Here is a 12,901-nt window from a genome sequence, read left to right as displayed (position 1 = left end):
AGAGTTCATAGTGGTCACTGATCATCGGCCACTCTTGAAGTTACTGGGAAATCACGAGGATGTCCCCACTCTCGCCTCTAATCGAATCAAGAAATGGGCATTGCAACTGGCGGCATATGATTACGAAATGCAGTATCTCGCGGGGAAAGAAAACGTCCATGCGGATTTTCTCTCGCGACAACCAATGCAATCTGTGTCACCGAGCGAGGAGGAGACCGTCACGGTACAGGTCTTGCTTATCGAGAACGACTCAATAATCAAAGCAGCTGTGGTGAGAGCAGAATCGGCAAAGGATTCTGTATTGGCTAAAGTAATTCGCTATACGGTTAATGGGTGGCCTGCTGAAATTGAGGAAGACCTCAAGGCATATGCTAGCAAGAGAATGGAATTGTCTGTGGAGAATGATATCTTGTTATGGGACAACCGGGTGGTGATTCCTAACTCACTTCGAATGCTCTTGCTACGAGATCTGCATGCAGAGCATTTTGGCATGGTGAAAATGAAGCAAGTGGCCCGGCGCTACTTGTGGTGGCCCAATATTGACCAGGATATAGAATCTAAAGTCAATGCGTGTTTGCAATGCCAAGAGAATGCCAAATGCCCACCGGCAAAACCCGGTGTTTGGTCATGGCCGACGGGTCCATGGAAACGGATACACATTGATTTTGCCGGGCCATTTCTGGGAAAAATGTTCTTGGTGGTGGTAGATGCTTACTCTAAGTACTTGGATGTAATACCCATGGCTCATGCAACCAGTGCGACCACGATTTCTGCTTTACGCCATCTGTTTTCTGTGTTTGGTTTGCCTGAGCACTTGGTTACAGATAACGGCAGTCAGTTCACGAGTGCGGAATTCCAGGCGTTCCTGGATGGCAATGGCATTCTACACACAACAACGGCACCAGGTCATCCAGCAACTAATGGCCTCGCCGAACGCTACGTTGGCGTCTTCAAGCAGAAGATGAAAGAAATGTCGAATACTGGTGAACCACTCAACGTCAGGCTCGACCGGTTTCTCTTAGCGCATCGAACAACGCCGACCACCAGTGGGAAGACGCCGGCGGAGCTGTTAATGGGCCGGCAACCGAGAATCCGGCTCAGTGCATTGCGGCAGTCTGAGAGTCATCGGCAGGTCAAGGTGTACCAGGAGAGCTGGACTACGCCAAAGTTTAACACCGGTGACGCTGTGTTCGCCCTGAACTTTGGTCGTGGAGCAACTTGGGTACCAGCTACTGTAGTGCATGTCCACAGCCCTCACAGTTTCGGAGTACAGGTGGATGATGTCGTCTGGAAGCGCCATAGGGACCAACTACGACCGCGGGCGGTGCAGTTTGGCCAAGTACCCGTTTCGTCTTCTGCGGACCAGGCGGTCGCACAGCTGCCTACACCGACCAGTGACCCGCCGACAGTGCTAGATTCTCCTCTACCACTTCCGGACGCTAGCAGCAACAGTAGCACTGTCAGGCCGGATGATACGCTAGCACCAGCAGCAGACGCCGTTGGAGTCGAGACGGCTCCCAGTGTTGTTGCACCGGCACCCTTGCGTCGCTCCGACCGACATGTCTCCGCGCCCAAGCGCTTGATTGAGAACTGCTAAGTATCCGTACTATTGCCTTTGAGTATGTATTGCTTGTCCTGTTACTTTGATCTGATGCGGCCTGAGTGTAGGAAGTGGACATTTCTGGGCCAGATGAATATTCTACATGTAGGTCATGACGAACAGTCTTCACATAAGATTGTTTTCGTTTAATTCATTGAAACATTTGCATGGTTCCTTTTCCGATCTGATCTAATTCCCCAACGCTATGCAATATTGGCTGACTTTATCTGTCATTCCTACCTCGATCTATAGCTCAGCTCTCATGGACTATTCTGGAAGCTGCAGTAACTGTTATAAGTATATGTGTGCAATGTTTTTGAACTTTTTTGCTTTTGTATTATCTGGCCGTGTAGTGTCAACAGCTATATCTGTCGGCGTCAAATTTGAGTGCCTCTTTGCTTATGTTATAATTTTACCCCGGGAAAAATTCTTGGGGGGCGATTGCTGTGTACGTGATGTGATAAGGCGCGCATGCGCGCCTGGGCTCGTGGCTGGTTTTGCATGCTTGCTGTGCTGGACTAGGTCCGAGAATGTGAGCTCTCTTTTCCTTGTCTTTCTGTTCCTTGATTATTACAATAACTGTACGAACCTGAGTAATGCTGTGTGTGGGCCCTTAGGGCCAGACATAACAGGAAGAGCATCCGCCAGACAAACCACTTTGGGACACATTGAATGTTGAAGACACCGATCTCAGTGACACGGAAATTCTGAAAGCTAAGGACCTCATCTCCAAATACCGCTCTGTGTTTGCTATGAGTAGTAAAGAGTTAGGCAGGACCACGGTACTGGAACACCGAATTGACACCAAGCAAGCGGCTCCAATTCGCCAGCCGGTGCGCCGCCTACCGCACGCTAAAAGAGAGGAGGCAAGGGAACTGGTGGACAAAATGATAGATCAGGGGGTAGTTGAACCCTCCACCAGCCCCTGGGCTTCACCCGTGGTATTAGTCACTAAGAAGGATGGGAGTATTCGCTTTTGTGTGGATTACCGCCGCTTAAATAGTGTGACTGTGAAGGATCCGTATCCTCTCCCAAGAATCGATGACACCTTGGATTCCTTGGGAGGGGCTGCGTATTTTTCAACTCTGGATTTGTGCTCGGGTTATCATCAGATGCCTATGGCCCCAAGGGATAGGGAGAAGACCGCCTTTGCGACCCCAGATGGACACTTTGAGTTCAATGTACTACCATTCGGGGTGTGTAATGGGCCTAGTTCCTTTCAGCGCATGATGTCCGTAGTGTTAAGTGGCCTTCAATGGCAGATTTGTTTAATTTACATTGACGACATCATTGTATTTGGAAGCACGTTCGAGGAGCATTTGCTCCGATTGCAGTTGGTCTTTGACCGCCTCTTGAAGGCAGATTTACGGTTGAAGCCCAGTAAGTGTTTCTTGTTCCGCACCAGTGTTGAGTTCCTGGGCCACATTGTTACCCGGGAGGGGGTTAGGACCGATCCGGGTAAGATCGAGAAAGTCAGAAACTGGCCTACCCCTGAAGCAGTTGGTGAAGTGCGTGGTTTCTTGGGATTCTGTGGGTATTATAGGCGGTTTGCCCAAGATTTTGCCACCATTGCCCGCCCCTTGTACAGCCTGACGAAAACTGGCCAAGTGTTTTTGTGGACTCCTGACTGTGAATCCGCTTTCCTGAATCTGAAGACAGTGTTGACAACCGCCCCAGTACTAGCTTACCCCAGGTTTGGACAAGATGCATCACCATTTCTGGTAGACGTAGATGCTAGTGGACTAGGGTTAGGAGCAGTACTGCCTCAGGTTCAGGAAGGTCTGGAACGGCCGATAGCGTATGCTAGTCGACTTCTGGCCGATACAGAAACACGGTACGCATCCACGAAAAAGGAATTGTTGGGTTTGGTATGGGCTGTGCGACATTTTCGTTGCTACCTGCTTGGTAAACAATTTGTGATTCGTACTGATCATCGTTCTCTAGAACACTTGGCTAACTTCAAAAATCCACCGGCGATTGTGGCTCGCTGGCTGGAATTATTGTCTGAATTTGAGTTCACCATATTGTACAGGGCAGGTCGATCGCACGCTAACGCTGATGCATTGTCACGCCGCCCTGACGCTTCGACGACGCTGTTCGTAGGGGCCGTGAACAACGACGTTGGCAACATCCCCACACCCCTCATCCGCCGTTTCAACTGGCCGTGGTCAAGATGGGAAACGGAACAGGAGAAGGACCGAGATCTCGCCCAAGTAGTGTCCTGGCTAGGTATGGACTCTCCGCCTTGCCCACAGGACATGATTGGTAGCAGTCCTGAGGTACGTATTTTGTGGAAAAATCATGAAATGCTGGTTCATCATGAGGGGGTGTTGTGCCGTCGTTGGGAGGACCCTTGCCCCGGTAAGCCGTCTATCTTGCAAGTTGTTGTTCCCCGGCATTTACGTTCATTGGTTTTGCAAGAGTATCATGACCAGGGGGGGACATACGGGTTCTACACGCCTGCAGAAGAAACTGACGCAACAATTTCACTGGGTAGGCATGAAGAAAGATGTCTTGGATTGGGTTGCAACTTGTTCTTCCTGTAGCCAGTTGAAGCGTCCCGTTGGCAGAGGGTCTGGCGCTCCAATGCAGTCTTCCTGGACGGGGTATCCTTTTGAGCGAGTAGCAATGGATTTGATCCCCAATTTGCCGGAGACAGCGGAAGGGAACCGCCATATTTTGGTTGTAGTTGACTATTTCACTAAATGGGTGGAAGCTTTTCCGCTTTCGACCCCTCCACTATTGCTTTGGTGTTTGTTAATGAGTTTGTGTCACGTTTTGGTGCTCCTGATCGGTTGCATACCGATCAGGGCAAAAACTTTGATGGCTCTCTGTTTCGCAGTGTTTGCTTTCTGCTTGGCATAGATAAGACCAGGACAACTGCGTACCATCCACAGAGTGACGGTCTGGTTGAGAGATTCAACCAGACGCTTGAGCGTGGCCTGGCGCACTATGTCTGCCGGAATCATCGAGATTGGGACATCAAGTTGCCAGCCTTCTTGATGGGATACCGCTCGACGCCGCAGACTAGTACCGGCTACAGTCCAAGCTATCTGCTCTTTGGTCGGGAGCTATGCCTACCTCAAGACTTGGCATTTGGATTACCGCCAGGAGCAGCATCCGCAGTAGCGTCCCAGCCGGAATTCGTGAGTGCTCTCCGCCGACGCCTGGAGGACGCTCATGCGCAGGTTCGGGAGCACTTGGGCAACGTGCACCGCTATCAAGCGCATATCCGTGATCGTAACGCTAAGGCCGTGACGTTTGCAGCTGGTGATGCAGTGTGGCTTCTGGTGCCGGCCATTCCGACGGGTACAACCGCCAAGTTTTCTAGACTGTGGCACGGACCGTACCTAGTCGAGGAGAAGCTCTCCGCCGTCACCTACCGCATCAAGCTGTCTGAGCCCACGGCACGTCGGCTGATAGTGCACGTCAACCGGCTGAAAAGTTGTCATCATCGACCGAGTCGGCTGCAGGAGGTTCACGAACAAGATGAGTCGGACCCACCGCAGCCCATGGCATCCACCCTGACTCCGTCCTACCAGCCTGATGCCACTGATGCCGCCGCCCGAGACGAGGAGGACACCGCTCGGGTATTCGACAGTGCTCCGCCAGTTGGCGTGATGGAAAGGCGAACCCCGCGTTCCCGCCATCCACCTCAGCTGTTTGGGAGTCCCGTCTGGCACGAGTAAGGATTTCAGTGGTATTGACTGGATTGGTTGTGGCCAATATTACAGCTAGTCTTTGAACAGTTTTTGATCGGAACTCAAATTGTGACCTGCACTCGTTTAGTTAAATTGTTAGCCATAATCTTAGTTTAATTTATTACGTTACTTATAACACGAGGACGTGTTCTTTTCCGTGTAAGCGGGGGGATATGTCGTATCCATACGATTGGCACGTGCCTTTTAGGCCTCTACGGGACAAGTATGCCTTATTTAGTTGTTTTATTATTTATCTATCTCCCGTAAACGGGTTCATAATCGTCTTTATTTTACATTTCCCCACATGGCTCCCGCTCTTTATGCAACAGTTCGTACGCATATTTATTACGGTGATACGCTATTGCATGCGGGACCAGCAATCTCGTGGCCATGGACTTCCATGGCCGCAACTAGATACTATTGCGTTGACTTTCCTTCTCTCTCTCTCTCTCTCTCTCTCTCTCTCTCTCTCTCTCTCTCTCTCTCTCTCTCTCTCTCGCAACTTCGTCTTTACGGCAAGTCACGACTTTCTCCCCTCTCGTTTTGATAAGTATCGTTTGATATTATGTCTGACCGTAAGATGTGAGTCTCGATGTGAAAGTATAGGCGTGTGTGTGTGTGTGTGTGTGTGTGTGTGTATATGTGTGTAAGTATGTGAATGCGGGTGCTGTACATGTGAGGGCATGGCGCGGCGAGTGAGTGTGTCTAGGTGTGGTGTGACCCGAACATGTCTAAATATGTCTGATGTGCGAGTGTATGTGGTGTCGGTATGTTTAATAATGTAATTGTAGTTACGGCCACCACTGCACGGCCTGTAATGGGATAGTTGTAGATTAGTCATGTTGGTGCCGCGGCTCCGGGGCCTAACTCCGGGCCGCCGGACTACGACACATGCAAGTGGATTTCATTGCTCTTTTCAGTTTGGGAAATTCTCGATTATGATAATTCTGTGTGTGTGTGTGTGTATGTGTGTGTGTGTGTGTGTGTGTGTGTGTGTGTGTGTGCGTGCGTGCGTGTGTGTGTGTGTGTGTGCACTAGCCCTGAACATACATGTAGGTGACCCATTTGTGGTGTCTCATAGCCTACCTCAAGACCTTATGCTTTCTTTCTGCATCACTTGTATCTTGCAGGTATATCATCCTGTGACGACCACATTGAAGTCTGAATTTGAAGTGTGAAGATGCTTCAGCAACTGCCATTGCTTTTATTGTGCTTCTACTGTGCATGTGCGTAACTTACCTGAAGTATGGTGGCCACTGCTTTGAATCATGTTTGCAATGTTGTGCTTTGGCCGCCAGCTTACTTACATAATTATTGTAGTTGAATTATTTTGTTTCATAACTGACTTCCTTAAGTATGGTGGCCACTGCTTTGCATGGCAATATACATGAAGAATTTCCTTTTGGGGTCGTGTGCATGTGTGTGTGTGTGTGTGTGTGTGTGTGTGTGTGTGTGTGTGTGTGTGTGTGTGTGTGTGTGTGTGTGTGTGCATGTGTGTGTGTGTGTGTGTGTGTGTGTGTGTGTGTGTGTGTGTGTGTGTGTGTGTGTGTGTGTGTGTGTGCGTGCCCATGTTTGTGTGCCGTGTGCATTTGCGTGTTTGTCACAGTGTCTGTGTGCGGGGTCGTGAGCTGGGGAGGGCAGCCGGCTGGAATGTATCAGTGTGCTACTGCAGTCGCATGGCTACATACAGTGCATCGCGCGCGTGCTCACCATGTTTATCTTCGGACCTCGGCCGGGGTGGGAGAGGGAATGGAAAAAACTGAAATTTTCCATATAAAAACCTCTACTGGTGCAGCCCCGACATAAAAGTAAGAAATTAGAACTGGCACATTGTCCCCCCAAATGTGAACTGATCCACCTAAATCGCGATTGACGGGACCCGAACGCAACAGTAGCACGAGGTCGGGAGGGCACAGGATCACAGTAATGGGCCGGCGCCGGCCGCTGATCAAGTTACCATAGTACAGTACTCGTACCCCGGAGCCCACCTTTGCCCGGGCTTTGGCTATGGACCAGCGTCCCCAGCTAGCTGCATCCACAGGTACTAGGTAGGAACCTCATGCTACTGGTGTGTTCGGGTCCCGTCAATCGCGATTTAGGTGGATCAGTTCACATTTGGGGGGACAATGTGCCAGTTCTAATTTCTTACTTTTATGACGGGGCTGCACCAGTAGAGGTTTTTCAGAACCGCTCACAGAGCGGTTTTTATATGGATACTTACTTACCTGGTCTACGTCTACGTCTCTTTAACCCTAGTGACAGTCAGCTGACATGACTCTTCCTTCTTCCGTTTCATTATTTGTGCGGACGGTTCGCACACGCTATGTGCTATTCATTATGGTTGGTTCACATATCGCCGGTACGCCCGGGGTGCCGGGAGTCACCTGCACGTGCAGTGACCCCAGGCACTTGGCGGGTTTATGAACTGTTACTCTTGTTCTTACATGACACGTGATCGTTGCCTGAGCCATGGCCAATACGTGTACGCGGTCTTCACGCTGCGGGCATAATCAGGCCATCAGGACCGTTTGCCGTCATTTCGGGAATAATTCGACCTCTTTGAGCTTCCCTATTATGTTGCTTCGTGCTGTAAGAAATCAAATCAAGCACGCTCTGTCTGTCATGATGGCTGAATCTTGCCCTTGCCTGCAGCCCGGGCCCCAGGGCCTACGGCCCTTGCAGTCCACGCGCCAAGACCGAAAAAGTCGTTATTAAAAAGTTGTACTTTTTATGCAGATTACACTTTTCCGAGCTGAATATATTCAAATCTTCGTTGAAAAATTGTCAAGAAAATTTTAGATGTCTCGAGTCGTTTGCAGTTTTCTTTCCATTAGTGCCTGCTTTCGGAAGTTTTGCTTTCCGGACACCTTGATTGGGCCTTTGACCTCATGGGTGTCAGTTGTAGGGGTCGTTACTCACTGTCTCCCACGTCGCTGGGAGTGTTCTTGTGGGAGCTGTCAAATATGGCAAAGAAAAACTCGCCAAATTTTTGTGCAAAATAGTATGTAAACACCGATGCTTTCCTTTGACTCTCCACCGATGTGGAAACACTTCCAGAAGCGTTCATCGGTGTCCGGTTTTTGATGGGCGTCGTGGTGACCTCCACGATTTGGAACAAAACAAAATCAATGCATTGTCCGCAGGCTGTCGTCACCAGTGGGAGATGTATTACTGTAGATCTACCTGGCAAAAAAACACACGAGCACCCGTATTCACTCTTCAGGGGCCTGAGATAGAAGCCCACATCATTATTCGTTCAAATGACAAAGTTCTAACCAGGGTGTGCAGACTGCAATTAATTTTCAATGTCATATTTTGGTCCCTTGAAAAATGGCCTAGCCAATAGCCTGTACGTAGTTTATGAAGCATTGCCAGGGTGCGTTCTACGGGCTTGCAATCATGTACAAGTAAATCACAACACTTATATTCATCATGAACTTCTCTTGTAAGATTCGTGCGAAACTGAAAGTAATAGTTGTAATGTACTCTCAGGACAGCTTGAAGTAAGTTTCAATTCTCAGTGAAGTGCAAAGGTCCGAGTGGAACGAAATAATGAACCGTCATTGTGAATGTTAAGGGGGCAGCCTACCCATAAATTTCATATGGCATTCAATTGACCGTAACTTTGGTGTTTCTCAGTGGATTTGAGTGAAATTTTGACCACACACTCCTGCCACTATGCTGGCCCTCAGGACATGATTTACAAGTTCTTGCGCCTCACTGACAGGCTTTCCAGGCCGGAAAAACTCAAATTTCCGGCATAGTGCCACGGTGTGCGAGCCACCCAGGAGCCAAACAAATGCATTTACATTTTTTCACATTTTCGTGCCCATTCTGTCCGTGCGCGGGACCCAAACCTAAAACAAGTCCAGAAGCAGCCATGGGTGGTGGGGTAGGGCCCCTCAACATGGCCCTGGAATCTGTCACAACGGAACGAGTGGGCGTTCTCTCGCGGACTCCCACAGACCCAAGTCAATTTTTGATTTTTTTAGGTTTAGGGTGTGCTACGAGGTCGTACCTTTGATACAACATCCAGTGCTGGGACCTCCACAGCAAGCCATTTCAAAGCGCTGCACACCAAATCCAGGATGCCCTCAGAAACCGGCAAAGACTGCCACTCACGTTTCACTACTGCCTAGTACTGAATCCGATTTACACCCAAAACAGCGCAACCATAAACGGTGCGTGTTCATATTAGCACCCCCAGTACAGCGCGACCTAATGTGACACGGTGTCACTACAGCTCGTCTCATCTCTTGCACGCCCCATTTTGGCGAGACCAATTACGTTAACGTCCGAATATAAGCCAGCTCATTACACACGTGACCCATAATGTGCAGGCTCATGTTAGCAAGAGAGCATAACCAGTTTTATGTACTCTTGATGTTAGTATTACCATGGTGGATATCAGGAGCAAACCCGTTCCTAAAAAAGATATGCAAAAAAGAGAAGAAACACATGAGAACGAGTTGTGCAGCAACTATCCACGACTGTAACAAGATGATAAACAGTCAGAAAGTGACTGTGCGATAATAGGGCACGAAACTGACAGGCCACTGAGACATTCAGCGGCCCGAGACCTAGCTCTAACACATCTCCAGTGCGCAAACCAACCTTCCAACTACTTGGAAGGTTCGTGGTTCGTGGACTACAACCTATTTGTATCTGGATCAGGCAATATCGCCATTTAATACTGAACTGGTGTTTTTGAGTCGATAATTGCTTTTTTTAGTTCATCATTGCTTTCTAGAGTTGATTATAAATTGAGTCCAGGCAATATCGCCCTTCAATACTGAACTGGCCATTTCGAGTTGACCATGATTTGAGTCTTTGACAAGTCGAGTGTCCATAGTTTGGGTTTGAGTGTAAATGAGTCGACCTGTATTGAGCGTGCGCGCTGACGGGGTGGTCTGTTTTGGGGATGTCCAGTTATGGGGATGGGGCTTTTGAGGGGCGCTGAAGTCAACGGCGCTGTTTTGGGTCGCGCTCATGTGGGGGCATACCCTGAATCCTACCTGACTTCTTGACACGACTCAAACTTGCCAAAGTCACTAAATCAACGTCAACTACAATAATCAAGCCACATTATCTGCAACGTCACGAGGGTGCTGGCAAAAGTCCTGCTGCACGGCAGCCCAATACGTGGTTTTTTAACGAGATTTTTTGGACTTTTTTGGACTTGGGGCAAAATTCTGCACACTTTCGCGTGTTTCCATAATACGACAAGTTGCGCACGGTCTGCTCACATTCAAATACAGTGCTGCCAACAAATGACAGCATGCAACAAAAAAATCTTTCCTTGCAAGGGCACATTTTCGGCCATAACTCTTGAACAGCTGGTCAGATAGGGACACAATTTTCAGAGAATTTGCAGCTATTCATGCTCTTTCAACTGACGTAGCACTCAATATGAATTTACAAATTCGATTTTTCAGCGAATTTTTGGGTAGTCTGCCACCTTAATGGCAGGACCGCCGGAAGCAGTTATCAATTGGTCCAGTAGTACCATAGTCTTTCATACAGTTTGTGTATAACATTACGGGGACATTCCCTCCTCAGCAGTAAACATGCGTTGGTAGCCATAAAGTTGGTTTATCAGGTTAGGTGACAACCTGACCAAGTATGACCTGTGCGCAAATCACTTCAGTTGAGTCGTAGTTTCAACAATATGGCTGCGTTCTCAGAGTTATAGCACCTCCTTATAACATGCACATGTATAACAAAACCTGAATTACAGAACCGTTAGTAGAAAACGATACGCCCCATTGACCATTCTCAGCTTTATTGACGCTCGGCTCTAGCACAGGCACCAACCACATTTCCTGCGTCTTTTGCAGCATACAGGATACACTCATCACTGTAGAGTCCACTACTTCGTGATTTATATATTTTTTAAATTGAAGTAGATTACATGACAGGCGTATTCAGTGTGCCTCGCAGGACTGCGAGATGCTGCAAAAGACCAGGTTCAACCTTTCTGGACGGCCATTCACAGACGGTGGGCTACACGATGCTGGAGGAACTAGATTCCAGTGAAAACCCAAGATTCCTTTGCTCCTGGACGCTCCGACATGTTGTGATATCTGCCAGGTGCGCAGTAACTAGTATTTTCATCGCTATAGCGAGGACGACGCCGATCGGCAAACTCTCGCTCACAGCCATCACCAGCCTCTCAAAACCATCACTTGGCATCCCCCAGAGGTATAGGAGAAAGCCAAAACAGCTCACAACAAACAAAAGCTAAGGACGATGGAAAGAGAGCATGTCAAAAATAAGACGAACAGTACTCGTATGAAGTTCAAAATAATGAACACTCGTACCACCAACCATACCACTTTCAATAAATCGTGACGCCATTTTGTTTTAACACGCACACGGTCCATTGTTAACGTTCTTTTATTTTTAGGACTGTTTCTGTTTCCCCTATTCTACAGTTGCATGCGTATAAGCACCTCATTCCCGCTCGTTCCTTATTCTTCCTTCCATTTGGCAAATGCTGGTTTTTATACATTGTGTAATTACTCAGCGTTATTGGCAATAATAATAATATAAATAATACCACCAAAGTGGTCAAAAGACAAGGAAATAACATTCGCTCCATCCATGCTTCCCTTGTGCCAGGCCACGAGATCCCCGGTGAATCAACTGTGGGTCGCAACTCGGCTTGAAATAACCCTTCCGCTTCCAATCCGGATTTGAACCTGGTACCCTCTGCTTCCAAAATCATTGTCTTAGACTACGTGTAACTCATTACTAATATACAGTGTATGAGTGCATGCCAAGAGAGTAGTAAATTACTGGTAAAGACAACCAGAATTGCCAGTTGGCATCTGACAGAGATGCCTGGCAGTCACACTGTGCATCTACTGCTCACACAGCTGCATAATGCCGTTCATTTTTTATTTATTTTTTATTTTACTATTATTATTTTTCGGCAACGCAGATGATGAAAGACAACCATTCCAGCAGCAATGGCCATGCATGTCTATTTTCACGGCCGCAGCCAATGGTGGATGGCGTGGTCGCCCTCGCACTACACTGCCAACTGTTCTTCATGCCGACATCACCAATCACTCAGGATGGACAAGGTAGCCTCTCGAATGCGTCAGACTTGGATCATCTGCGTGAAATCGCCAAGGATCGCCCTCAATGGCAACAGCTCTGCAAGAGGATTTGCCAAGTGTAATATCTTCAAGTAACATTAGGAAAGAAATACCATTTGTCAACGAAAAGATTCAACGTCAATAATTTTAATAATAATATTATCATCAGATCGCTCCAATATCATCTTAACACTGCAATATCATCATTATTTTTTATCTGTAACCACTGAAACATTCAGCTGATGGCCAATGACGTCTCAGCACCCGGAATGTGAATTCCTGTTCATGTGTTTTAGCTAACATAGTAGGCAGAGTACATCACACCGTCACCATCCATGCAAATACGCTTCTCTTTATTTTTTTGTTTTTGTTCGACACCTCTGTTTGTCACCATGCAGTGTCTCTTCCTCTTTTCAGCATAAGCGAAAGTGTGGATCATTGATCGACTCTAACGCGAACATGCAAAATTTAATAATAATAATAATGAATGGATTCTA

Source organism: Sycon ciliatum, chromosome 10 (genome assembly GCF_964019385.1).
Source record: "Sycon ciliatum chromosome 10, ocSycCili1.1, whole genome shotgun sequence".
Classification (NCBI taxonomy): Eukaryota; Metazoa; Porifera; class Calcarea; order Leucosolenida; family Sycettidae; genus Sycon; species Sycon ciliatum.
Note: the sequence above shows the minus strand (reverse complement) of the source record.